The sequence below is a fragment of the Nestor notabilis genome, unplaced genomic scaffold, assembly GCF_000696875.1.
Source record: "Nestor notabilis isolate BGI_N333 unplaced genomic scaffold, ASM69687v1 scaffold14441, whole genome shotgun sequence".
NCBI classification, from domain to species: Eukaryota; Metazoa; Chordata; class Aves; order Psittaciformes; family Psittacidae; genus Nestor; species Nestor notabilis.
In genome coordinates, this window is record NW_009913447.1 from 1 (window position 1) to 12,540 (window position 12,540).

Consider the following 12,540-nt stretch of genomic DNA (forward strand, 5'->3'; position numbering starts at 1 on the left):
TCCCTGCTCATGGCAGGGGGGTTGGAACTTACTTAGAACCCTAACTATTCTATGATTGCACACTTGCACTTTAATGCAGGCTTTTGATGTTTTTCACTTATCTGTATGTTTACTAGATTGGGTTGTAGTTTGTTGACCACAGCTTCATGCGGGTAAACAGTATCTGTCTTGAGTATCCTGGAATTGCTTTGCTGCTTTAGATTTCCAGAACTTGCACATGACAGAATGTAAATTTCTTATATTTCTTGGTTTCTTTGACAGAAGAACTTGTTACAGAGAGGTTGACATGCTTGCATCACATGCTTGTTTTAGACTATTAATAAGGCCTTTCCCTTCCCTGCTCCCCTTTCCCCCACATCTCAGCATGTATTTGATTTCAAAGTCAATTCTGTTAATATGAAAGTTGGAGAGTAAGTGATAGCTTATATAGATAAAGATTTCTCTTTGGGATAGAGAAATGCTGTACTCCTTAAACTTGTTGTCTGTAGATGATGCTTGTACAGAATAATGTGAATTTAGAGAATGATGAAAGCCTGATCATGTTTGAACTAGTACAGTTTCTTACTAGGGAGAAAATATAAAGAAATTTAAAATAAATTTGTAAAATTGCATTTTACTATTTTTAAAATATTTGTGATGTTTTTAAAAGTGCAGAAAAAGCTGTATGTTATGAAGACATTGTGTCATTTCATGTGTTTATATATTTGATTAGAAAACGTTAGCTGCAAGTGTTTGATTAGTTCATACCTTCTCTGGTTTTAGGAGGCAGTGGTTGAAGGCATATGATTTTGTGGCTCAGGAAATTCCTACTATCAAGTCAGTGTAGGCTGGTGGTTGTGCTGGTGTTTCTTGGTTTTGTTTTGTGGGTACAGTTTATTTGATAACATGAAATTCCTTCTTACCATTTTCTTACTTTTAAAGTGTTGATATAGCTACTCAAAGTGTAAATGAAAATGGTTCATTTGTGCCTCTTCATGGGCAGGTGATTAAAACCCCACATGCAGCTGTGTTTCTGTGGGAAGGAGTAGAGCTTAGAGGTACATCTCCTTTCACATGTGTATAGAGCTCAGCTAATAGAATGGAAGTTCCCTCCTAGTAGGTCCTGAAAGGGAATGATGTTGAATTGCTTTGATAAAATAAAGGGGGAAAATTTATTTAACTGTGTTCTGCTTGTATGTGGTTTTTTAATCCCAAATACCATGTATTTTGAATTTGCTACCACTTGTTTTTTTGCCTGGAAGAGTGTATTTCCAAACTGTCATTTCTCTGTATGGTTTTGTTTGAGAAGATGCCTACCACAGAAAAGCTTGTGAAAAGATGAATTGTGAAAATACACATTAATTTCTGCAGAAACAAAATGCAGTCAGCTAATGGTTAAAAATATTTGTTAAAATACACTTTTTAGGAAAATCTTGAATAATTTCTGACCCAGTGGAGTGGAAGCTTCAAGTTTACTCTAACTTTTTGTAAGGATTTGAGAAGATTTCAGTGAGTTTGGTTTTGACAGTAGTGCTCTTTAATCTGCTTATTCCAAGAAATCTGAAGAACAGCTTTTTTGTTAAAAGAAAACGTAATCTAAAAAAATATCCATAGTAATGAGCATGTTACTATTAGACTTCACTAGATTTAAACTAGGTTGTTGTATTAAATTGCCAGTATTGACACTTTCTTACGGAAAAGATCTCGACATACTTAAACTTTTCAAAAAACTCCTCCTGTCCCCTTTTCAAACCTGTTATATGTATTGCTGTAAGAATTTCAGTATCCCTCTAAGATTAATTTTTCTTAAGCTTTTTTTTTTAAGAGAAGCATTCTATATCTCACCATATTATCATAGAAATCTGCTGTATTTAGGCATGTCAGTCTTTCTGAAAATATTTTAAAGAAGGAATATTTACAGCTCCACCCCAGTTACACAGATTATTTCCTCTCCCTTGGTTTCCTAGATTTCTTAAATATCATGCTGCTTTACATCCTCCAAAGCAACGGTCTTTCTAAGTGCTTTAGTAGGCAGATTTGTTACTGAGCTTGTTAGAGTAACAGAGTTATAAATTATTCATATCTATCAGTAGCAAAAATGGGGAAAGGAAATTATGCTCATCTTGTTTATTATCTTTCAAACATACCTGTTCACTCTCAAATGTGGGGGGAAAAAACCAAAGAATACTTCTTTATTAAGGCGTATATAAATAATGCACGTTTGTGCATAAACTCTTCTGTACAAATTAGGTAGTGTGCTTTGTGCTTTACTTTTTTTTTTTTCTTTTTTCTGTTGTGTTTATTTCACAGAATTAAGTTCTGGGTGATGGTGTGTTCAGGCCAGGTATCCCCCCTAACATCAGTGGGAGTTCAGATCTCTTCCAGTTTGAGTAGTTTGCTCATTTAGACAGGTGCCACTGACATGTTAACATAGACTTCATTTTCAAAACTAGTCATTTCTTTTGAAAGAACACTAATTCTACTTGATGTAATAGAAGAAATAATATCATCCTCTTGAAATTCAAGTAGTGTAAAGTTCACCTCTTACTGGCAAAACACTGCCTACACTAATGATTGCAGTCTCTGTATAGTTCTTTTGAGAGTGTTTACTTAACTAGTGAAATAAAATGAGACACTGGGACAACCAGACAATTCTATGATAGATTTTCAGTTTGTAAACATAACTTTTTAGATTTTGTGGACAGCCGTAGTTACCTCTAGTAAGGAAACTCCAGGAAAGGCCAGTTGAATTTTAAGAATATATTTAAGAATTTTTTAATGGGAAGAGGGAAGAATTGTCTTGTCACCTACTGTGCTGTAGACACTTGAAAGTTTTGTTGCGCAGTATCTTTATTAAGGCAAGCTAAGTATCCAGCCTGAAACTAAGGCTGTGAATCTGTCATATTAAAACCACAGCACTATATATATAGCAATTCATAGCCCAATCTTTACTTACTGCAACCTCTCACACCCCAAGCCCAGGGCCAGTGTTTGATTTTTATTTAGGTTTTTTTTTTAATGAAGAACTGTGTGGCAGAAATGGATTTCACTGCTTTTTTCCAGAAGGCTATTAGCATCTCATCTTTTAAAAAACAATTCCCAGCTGAAGAGTAAATAAGCATAAAATTAAAATCCTTATACTTGTTGCATTTCTATACTGTAATAAATACACATGTGGCATACTACATCCTGAACTGAAAGAGTGATTTCACAAGTTACCATGTAAAAGTTTATTGAGCAATTGCTGCTTCTTATACTGAATATTTTCAAGTTAGCTTGCTCATTTGTGATGAGTTACTAAATATTTCATGGTCATTGTTACAGTCTTAGAAGAGAAGCAAAGTTCTCTTCAACTTGCAAATATTAATAGCATTTAAGCAGTGATCTTGTATTGAGGTAGAGTTCTGTTCTTATCAGATATGGTTATTAAGTAACTGGAGAACGAATAAAAGTTTCTTGGGTTAGTTTACAAAATAAAACTCGAATTGAATGGAATGTGACTAATAGTCAAATTTGATGTATCTTGAGATACAAATTTGAGATATACTAATTTTCAGTATTTTTAAGATACGTTTAAGAAACGAGATAATGTCTTTTCTTGTTGTTGTTGGTTTTGCCTGTTTTTTAATATAGTTAGATATTGATTCTGCTACAGCCTTTTTATTAAGGATGTAAGTGTGATAATTATGTCTGTGACTAACCTTTTTGCAGGTTTACAGTAGTGTCTGATGATAGAGATTCGTTTTTTAATCCTTCTACAACACAGTGTACTTGTAGAGTTGTTGATTCTGAATGATAATTGAAATGAAGGAAACTTCTAGGATTAAGGTTGCAAGCATTTCTCACTGCACAGCCCTACCTATGTTCACAAAAAGCTGCAACTTCATCTGCCTTATTTTAAACGAAGTTAATTTGTAAGTAATACTGTATTCACAGAATCTTCAGCTTAAAAGTTCTTTGTCCCAAGAAACTACCCCCAAAACATGAAAAGAAAATGGGGAGTTGCTGAACAACATGGCTTCGTTCTTACTTAATCTTATTTTTTGCTCAGAGGGTCTTGTCAGGGAGATTAAGTTGTCATACCTTGCTTAATTGGTTGGCGCTTCTGAGTGGGAGTACTAATGTGGTGCTGTTTGTATGTAGAAAAAGGAGTAGTAGTCAGAGCTGTGTTCTGGCCACTTCTATTTTGTTTTCTCCTTTGTAAGAAGAAATTGTGTTGCATGACCTCTGACTTTATACAGACTTCTGTCGGAGATGACCCGTGTATGGTCTGTCAGTCTTTTATAGTATTACTGTGCCGCTTGTAATCTTAAAACATTGGAATACCCAGTTTTTGGAAAGTGTTTGCACTCAAGCAGTTTCCATCTTACCTCACTGGTGTCTATGTTGTTAAGCATCAGTGTGTCTTCCAATGTATTTGGTTTATGTTCTTTGGGAAGCTCCTTGAATGAAAAGTAAAAATTGTCACACCTTCCTCCCCTAATGTTAAGGGGTTTGTTTATTCACTTTTGGTAACCTGTAAGCCTCATTTTCAGAACGCATTTAAGCATGTGCCTAATGGTAATAATTTAAAAATAACACTATTCAGAAGTGTCTTGAGTTCTCTGGTTTTTTCTTGGATTTTGAGAGGAAAAAACTTTGTAAAATTGGAAGGATCTACTGACATTTAATGTCCATCAGTGATTGATTGTAGAAATAGTGGTTCAGGGGATCTGACAAATGTTTTTTTGTGACATGCACTGAATATAGTTTTCTGCTAAAGCAAACAGTTTCTCTCTCTTTGACATAACCTGAAAACCTGTTCACACCTTTCTTGCTGTATTTATGTAGTGGAGTTATCTTTTGAGGAGGTATTAGACCAATCTGAGTCATGAAACAGTGGCAGACAGTCTTCTGCTTACTCTCAAGTTGATCTGGATTGTGGAGTATTGTCGCCTGAGGTAGGATAGTGCATAGCTGTGATGCTGTTAGACTTCCTTTGCCAAACATGAATCTTTTAGTACTGTATTACTGTATGTTCATGGGAGAGCTGTTCATTTGGTTTCATGGTGTATTGCTGGGGAGGGTGTGGAAGGGGGGAAATTTAGTCTATTGCCCATATGCTGTGCTGATCCACGCTGGAATTAGACATCACTAGTTTGTGATAAGGGTTATTAGTTTGTAATAAGGATTCTGGCTGTCAGTTTAACACTTCCCATTTTGTATGTCATAATTAAAAGCTTATGCTGTGTTAAATATGTAAATGCTTTCTGAGCTAGAGTCAAGAATGAAAGCATAGTTTGGCTTTTTCTCAACTACCTGTAGTTTAGAGGAATGTCCCACTCAATACAAATGTGATAATGCATTAAGTGTTGCAAGATTAAAAAGTGATGCTTTAGCAGGGAGTTTGTTTTCGAGTTAACACATTGAGATCTTCTGGGGCTATGAGCTAGAGATTTACGAATATGACTCTGTTGCTGAGGTTTGTGGTGCTTCTTCATATTTTCCATGGGTTAAATTGCTTAAGCTGCTCTTTTAAGTCAATTGATCTCAAATAATATGGGTGCCATAGAGATGTGAAGCAATGTTGGGGATGTTGCTAGGGTTTGTTTTTAATTAGGTGACCTGAACCCAAAGGGAGTAAATAGCAAATGTAAATCTGAAGGATTTGTTCTCTACCTATAGTTCTTAATTTCACCTGAATTTAACTTGTATATTTCAATTTGTTTAAAGTATCTATTTCAGTACCCTTTGGGACTTTCCAGAAATATTACAAACTGGTTGGAACTTGCCTTAATTTAGGAGAAACAGGCCAATTCTTTCAAATGGTATTGCTTATTGCTCTTCAGAAATAAACATTTCTACAGGTAATGGTAAAATTGTTTGTCCACTCTTTTGCTTATTTTTGTTTTAATGATTGAGATATCAAGAAAATTGCCAATATACTGGTTTTGTTTGAAGAAGAAAGTTGGTAGGGATTTGTCTAGAGCGTGGTGGAAATGCATATTTCATCCCTTTAGGCTTTTTTGTAGGATACAACTTGGGAAATTTGAGCATTGGGTCCTACAGAAACTCAGTGGATTCAGTGGACCATGTTCAGTGAACCTGATGGTTTTCTAAGTTGAAAAGTGATTTCTTACTGCTACTGGGACGTGGGCTGAAGACAACCCCAAAACTATGGCAACTATTTTTCTGTAGCTGTAACGGAAAGGAGAAAACAAAAAGGGGATGGTTGGACAGATAAAAATTTCTATCTGTTCTACTAGTGAGGACAACTCAAGCTGTTATGTCCATTCACATTGATGTACAGCTCTAAGAAAACTGTCTGCCTCTTAGCTGCTGGGTGATTGAGAGCTCAGTAGTTTGAATTTAATTTGAGACATTTTATTACTGCCCCTTGCTTTCCTTTTGGATGGGCAGATAACTGGTTTTCTTTCTAGAGCAGTTTGTACTGTTTGCCATAAAATTAAACTTAAGTTTTTTAAATAAATTGAGTGAATCTCAAAAATAAAAATGTAAGCAGAAGACAGCAAAAAAGCAAACTACTGTTGCATTATGCAATGTGTAAGATAAAATTAGAAGCTAATCTTCTTAATTTTAATAATATCTTGGCATTCTTTGAGTATTGAATTAGTAAAATGGTAAGAGTCCTTGAGTTCCATTGGTTTACTGCTCCTGTCTTTTCCTTCTTGAGGTGTCATTTTCTTACTATGATTTTAGAAGAAAAATTCTTAGTGGTCATTTGTCCCACTCCATGTGTGTACAACTCTTGGTCTATTTCTGCTAGTATTTTGGACTAATTTCCATGAAGTTTTGTGTGAATGATAACTTTGAGAAAAAGATGACAACTTCTTTATGTTGGGACGGTTATCCTGTGAATCAAACATTACAAAACAGCACAGACTTTGCTGTCCTGGATACACAACATGATAGGAGAGCAGGGGAGGAAATATGGCTTTTTTACTCAATAGAGCTACTTGTTGACTGGTATAAAACATTTATTTTGGGGGGCATAATGAGTATGTAATTGGACAGTTGGGCAGTACAGTGATGAGGTTAGATCTTCTTTCTTTTGGCGGAACACTGTGTATTCAACATTATGTTATGAATTTCTGGAAAACGTTACTGCACAGTTGGTGTGTTCTCTGAGGCCCTTGCTCTGCTAGAAAAAATTGGAAGTTTTTATTTCAATACAGCAGGCCACATAAAAATGTACTGAAGAAAAACTGTTTTGTCTTACTACTTTTACATGTGGCAAATAAAAATGGCTGTGATAGGCTGCTCAGTTACTGCTGAGATATTGGGTATTGTGTTCCTATTGTGTTGCTCTTTTTCCTCCCATATGTAGAACTTCAGGAAGTGTTCTGCCAAAAGACTTGCACTGGAGTAACAAAGATGTCAGTTGAAGTACACTTCAGAAGTTTCAATTTAGGCTTATCTTAGATTAAGTTTCTGTAATTTTCACTTTTTAAACAACTCTTAAATAGTTACCACCATGACATTTCAATACCAAAGACTGTCTTGCTGTTAAGTTTTTTCTGTGTCGTGGTTTAAGCCCAGCTGGTAACTCAGACCCACGCAGCCGCTCATTCACTCCATTCTCTCCCTGCTCCCGGAGGGATGGGGAGGAGAATCGGAGGAATGTAACTCCCACGGGTTGAGATAAGAGCAGTCCAGTAACTAAGGTGTAATACAAAAGCACTGCTGCTACCACCAGTAATAATAATGATGATAAGGGAAATAACAAGGGGAGAGGATACAGTTGCTCACCACCTGCTGACACCCAGCAGCGATCTGGGCCTTCCAGGTACCTCCCCCCAGTTTCTATACTGGGCATGACGTGATGTGGTATGGAATACCCCTCTGGCTAGTTTGGGTCAAGTGTCCTGTCTCTGCTTCCTCCTGGCTTCCTGTGCCCCTCCTCACTGGCAGAGCATGAGACTGAAAAGTCCTTAATTAGGGTAAGCGTTACTTAGCAACAACTAAAAACGGTGTGTTATCAGCATTGTTCCCAGACACACAGCAGTGCTCCAGCTACTAAGAAGGAGAAAAATGACTGCTACTGCTGAACCCAGGACACTGTGTTAACAAATAATTAGTGTCTCTCAGTTGGGCAGTATTTGTTCTTCTGAGGAAGTTCAGGTTCTTCTAGTACTGTCTGGTTTAATGAATTTATTGTGTGTTAGCCAAGAGGTAGAATGTGGAGCCATAGAACAGTGTGTATGGAGTTGAAATAAATGGAACGAACTTTCTTACTTTTCATATACATGTTTTCTGGACACAGAAAATGTGACTTTCCTAGAGCTCTTCCTAAATCCCTATCTTTCTGGAGGGAGTGGAGGGGGGGCTGCCTTGAAGTACCAGCTACAGCACTCGTTACTGCTAGGGAGCATTTTTCGATCTTCCTGCCCAGCTGGTAAGCATTTGTGAACTTTCCTCTATATTATCTGCACTGACACTTTTTATTATGGACTAAAGGAGAGTGAGGATATTAATAAGGTATATGTCTGAAAAGGAAAAATAAATGTTCTATGTTGGACTGTCTGAAGTTAACTGTTGTATGGTGTAACACTATACTACTGCAACGACTATTATTTTACTGTTTGTGTCTAGCTTGAATCTTGTATGTAAATGGAAGTGTATGAATTTGTTTACTGTCTAACTTCTCAAGTGTATATTTGAAGAGGATGAAAAATAGCTTTTTCTTGTTGTTTACTGTTTGCTAATCAGGATTGTCGATTCTCTTTTGTAGATTTATCTGGATTTAGAGTTATCTTTTGAAGATAACTAATGTGTCTCAGTGTTCTGATTTGTGCATTTCACTTTGAAATTTTGTTTATAATACTGTATAATGTTATTCACCAAAAAGAGTTTTATTTAGGCTAAGACGCTTGGATGCCAGAGGATGGTGTGGAATACACAGTGATGTATTTGACCCCTCTAATCAAGCAGCAAGAAAATGTAGTTTAGCTAGTTACGAATGGATGCTGTTGTTGCTAGTGTAGGTGTATAGTTTTTGGAAAGGAAAGATTTTCAGCTTGTTCTTGAAAGACAGCAGGGGAGAAAGGAGAGAAATCAGTTGCTCTGCTAGGGCAGTCTGATCCTTAGCTAAAACAGAATTTCAACTTTTCTTATGGAGACATTAATTAAATGTGGTGATTACTAGAGAAAGTTGACTGTGTTAAAAAAAGAATGTTCTTATTTCACCCAATGTTATATATATCTTGTTTTCCAAGACCAGCATGGTGTGGAGCCCTTGTTGCAGTTCAAACTGTCTTGGATTCAGGCCTTTGAATCTGGAAACTACTTATAAAAACATTGAAGTGAGTCTTGGTGTGGCAGAATCTCAAATGTGTGGTAGGCATAAAGTCACAGCCTCTTTTTGAATTGGTTCCCAGATTCATGCTTCTTGTGCTTTCTGATGGTTTTCATGCATTAGTGAGGAAGGTGTAATTTTCATTTGAACGAATTGAAGATAGTCATGATAATTTAACCTTGATTCCGATCTGTCCTATGACCTTCTCATCACTAGAAATAGTTTTAGTGAAGGCTTGCTTATGTGGCTGTACCACTACATTTTTATAGAATCGTAGCATCGATGCCCTTCTTGGCTGTCTTCCAGTTAGGAGTAGCTCTATACAGATTCAGCTGCTTCCAAAATAATGATTAAGCTGAGGAAATTCAGTGATGGTTCAGTAAACATTTCCATGGGGAGTTCAGTAACTGAGTTGCAGGATTTATAACACAATGTGACTTTCCCTATGGTGTGTCAGAGATGTGTATTTGCAATTGCTAGGTCTTGAGGTATGCTAATAAGCATTTTAAAAACAAGTCTTTTTGTCCCTCTTTCTTGAAGAAAGTGGGACTTGGAAGGAATATCTAACTGTAAGAGGAAAGGGTGAGAAGTGCCTTAAGAGACATTGTACTGTCTACCTTACTAGGCCTTTTTCTGGGTTATGGACTAGTCTTAGTGATCCTGTTCTTATGATCTGCTTTCCCAGACGTGTATCTGGGAGACACAGAGCTGACTGCAAGTCACAGCCACCTTAAAATGGCTCAGGGTTAGGTATTGCTAATGGTGTGAAAGCTAGAGTACAAGAAAGAGGAACTCTCCCCTTCTTTTAGAATAGACCTCCTCTTGTGGATTGCTCACTGCATACCATTTTAACTTGGTGGCCTTTTAAAGATCTCTAGCAACTTCCCCTGGCAGCCTGAGCTGGCAGTGCTGGCTTGGCTGGGTCGTCAGAATGCCTAGGTGACTGCTGTGCCAGTATATACCACCTTGTACTGAAGGTTTTAGTATGTGGTTAATTTCATGATATGGTTTTGATGCTTGCATATGATCTTTAAGCCCTTAACTTGTATGAAGTGGCTAAAAATCTTGTTCTCCAGAGGATCATCTGCTTCAGTCTTGGAAGTTTCCCAACAGCAAACATCAGCTTGGCAGCCCTTTTGTATGCTCATTCCCTTGGAGTTTGGATACTTATCCAAACATAAAGTGGTATTATGCATAAAATGGAGGTGCGGGGGTGATCCTGCACCTGTAATTACTCTGTATAATTGACCTAGACACCATTGGGTATGTATTTCTAGTTGGCCCTTGTGAAAGCCCACATGGTTTATGCTGGCAACCCGTGGCAACTGGTATTGCTGGAGCAGCTGTGAGCAGTTTTTATGCAGTGAGGAGAGCTCGGGTAGGGCAGGATCCCTGACTTAGGGCAAGCCCATGAATGTGCAGCCTGGGAATTCTGCTAAGGAGGACTGCAGATCCTTGTGGAGAGGCCCAGGGCTCCTTATGAAGAAGCTGCTGCATAAGTAGGAGTTTCTGCTACTGGGGCCAGCTGTAGGTGGGTGTGACTGCTGCAGCCACTCTGTACTCACTCCTCTGAGGTGCTTTGTGACTCAGCACTGGGGCTGGGAACCAGCGTGGCAGGGAACAGTGTGAAATGGTGGGGGGATGCTGCTGAGCTGTTAGACTGTGGGGGGGCTAAAGTCTGCTCAGTGAGGGGTTTGCTCATGGTATGGATAGAATTTGCTTTAAAGGATTTTGTTGACTTAATACATGTGTTGTTGGCTATTATTCGTGTTTGTAAAATGCGTGGTGGATTTACTGTGGTGGTGTATTTAGACCACTGTGGTATTTAAAAAACCCCAACTGTGCCTTGAGTACTCTGAACAAAGTGTAGTGTTACTGCATCCACGGTATGGGATTGCAGTAAATTAACTACATTGGTGTTGTGAAGTTTTGAAGTGACTAATATCAAACTGTTCAAGCCATCTGGTAGATTTTCATCTTGTTTTTTCCTTTAAAAAGGGACATGATTGTATCTTACAGAATGAGAAATGAACGAATATGCGTGTATTAAGCAGAAATACATGAAAAAATTTTAATGATCTCGATAGAGTTTGGGAGGGTATAGTAAATAGAGACAACCAACCAAGACTCGTGTGCCTGATTGAGTACAGTCTTGTAATTATATTATACTTCTTGCATACATTACAGGAAATTAAGTGTGTCTGTTTTTATAAATGTATATCATAGTCTAAATTCTGGAATTCACTAACATACATAACATGTAAAGTCACATCATTTTGTTGTTACTTATTTACATCACAGTCATGTGATGTTGTGAGTATTGCTTTGACAAGCAAGTTTACCACAAGTTACTCTTGTGGTAAGTCATTTCACCTGGCTCTGAGCATGCAGGGTACTTACGGTGTAGGCCTAATTGTCTTGCAGGCTGTATTTGAGGACAAGACTTTTTCTTTCTCCCATCCTTCCCAGATCTTTGAAGAGAATGGCGTATGGTTTTATCCACAGTAGTGTAGGAAAAAGTTCACGGCTATCAGTGGCTCAGGTTTGCAGTAACTCATGCATGTGCAAATCAGCCTTTAACCTTTGTAGGGTGCTAAGCAGATTAGTTGTGGTGTATCTCTTTGCTTTTGTGATGGACTGTTTTTCTAACTTGCAGGGTTAGAGGTAGGGAGGAAGAAGTTTGAGCTAGTAGTTTTGTCAACACTTGTATAGTTGGAAGGCTCAGAAGATAGTATTCATGTTCTTTCTCCCATTCTGTACCATGCTCTATCATTTAGTCATCATCTTCTGCATATGTGGCTCTCAGAAGACATAAAAAAATACATATATTTTTGAAATGGCTCCATTCATTCCCACCTATTTGTCCACTGTCATGAAAGATCCTGTTCTTCATTGTAGTTGCCCATAAGATACGGTCTGTGCCATTTGCCAAGCACTTGACTTCCTGTTTAGATCACTATATGGTATGTGAAGCTAATGGTATATAATGTACTATCCCATGGTGTTAGAAACTTCTCAGTAGGCAGGGAGATGTGTTTGGGATATCTAGGCTTTTCCATGATGCACAAGAAAATGATTTTTCTTAGCTTGGTGTGATTTATGTGAACGTTTAAAACTCAGAAAGAGGAAAGCATATGAAGAATAACAAAAGAATTTTTACTTGCTTAGAAATTTTTGAGGAATGAAAGGCCTTAAAAGCAGAAAATTTAAAATGAAGTTGTGCAGGGTTTAATGGATGGTCTTGCTTAACTGAATTAGAACTGTTA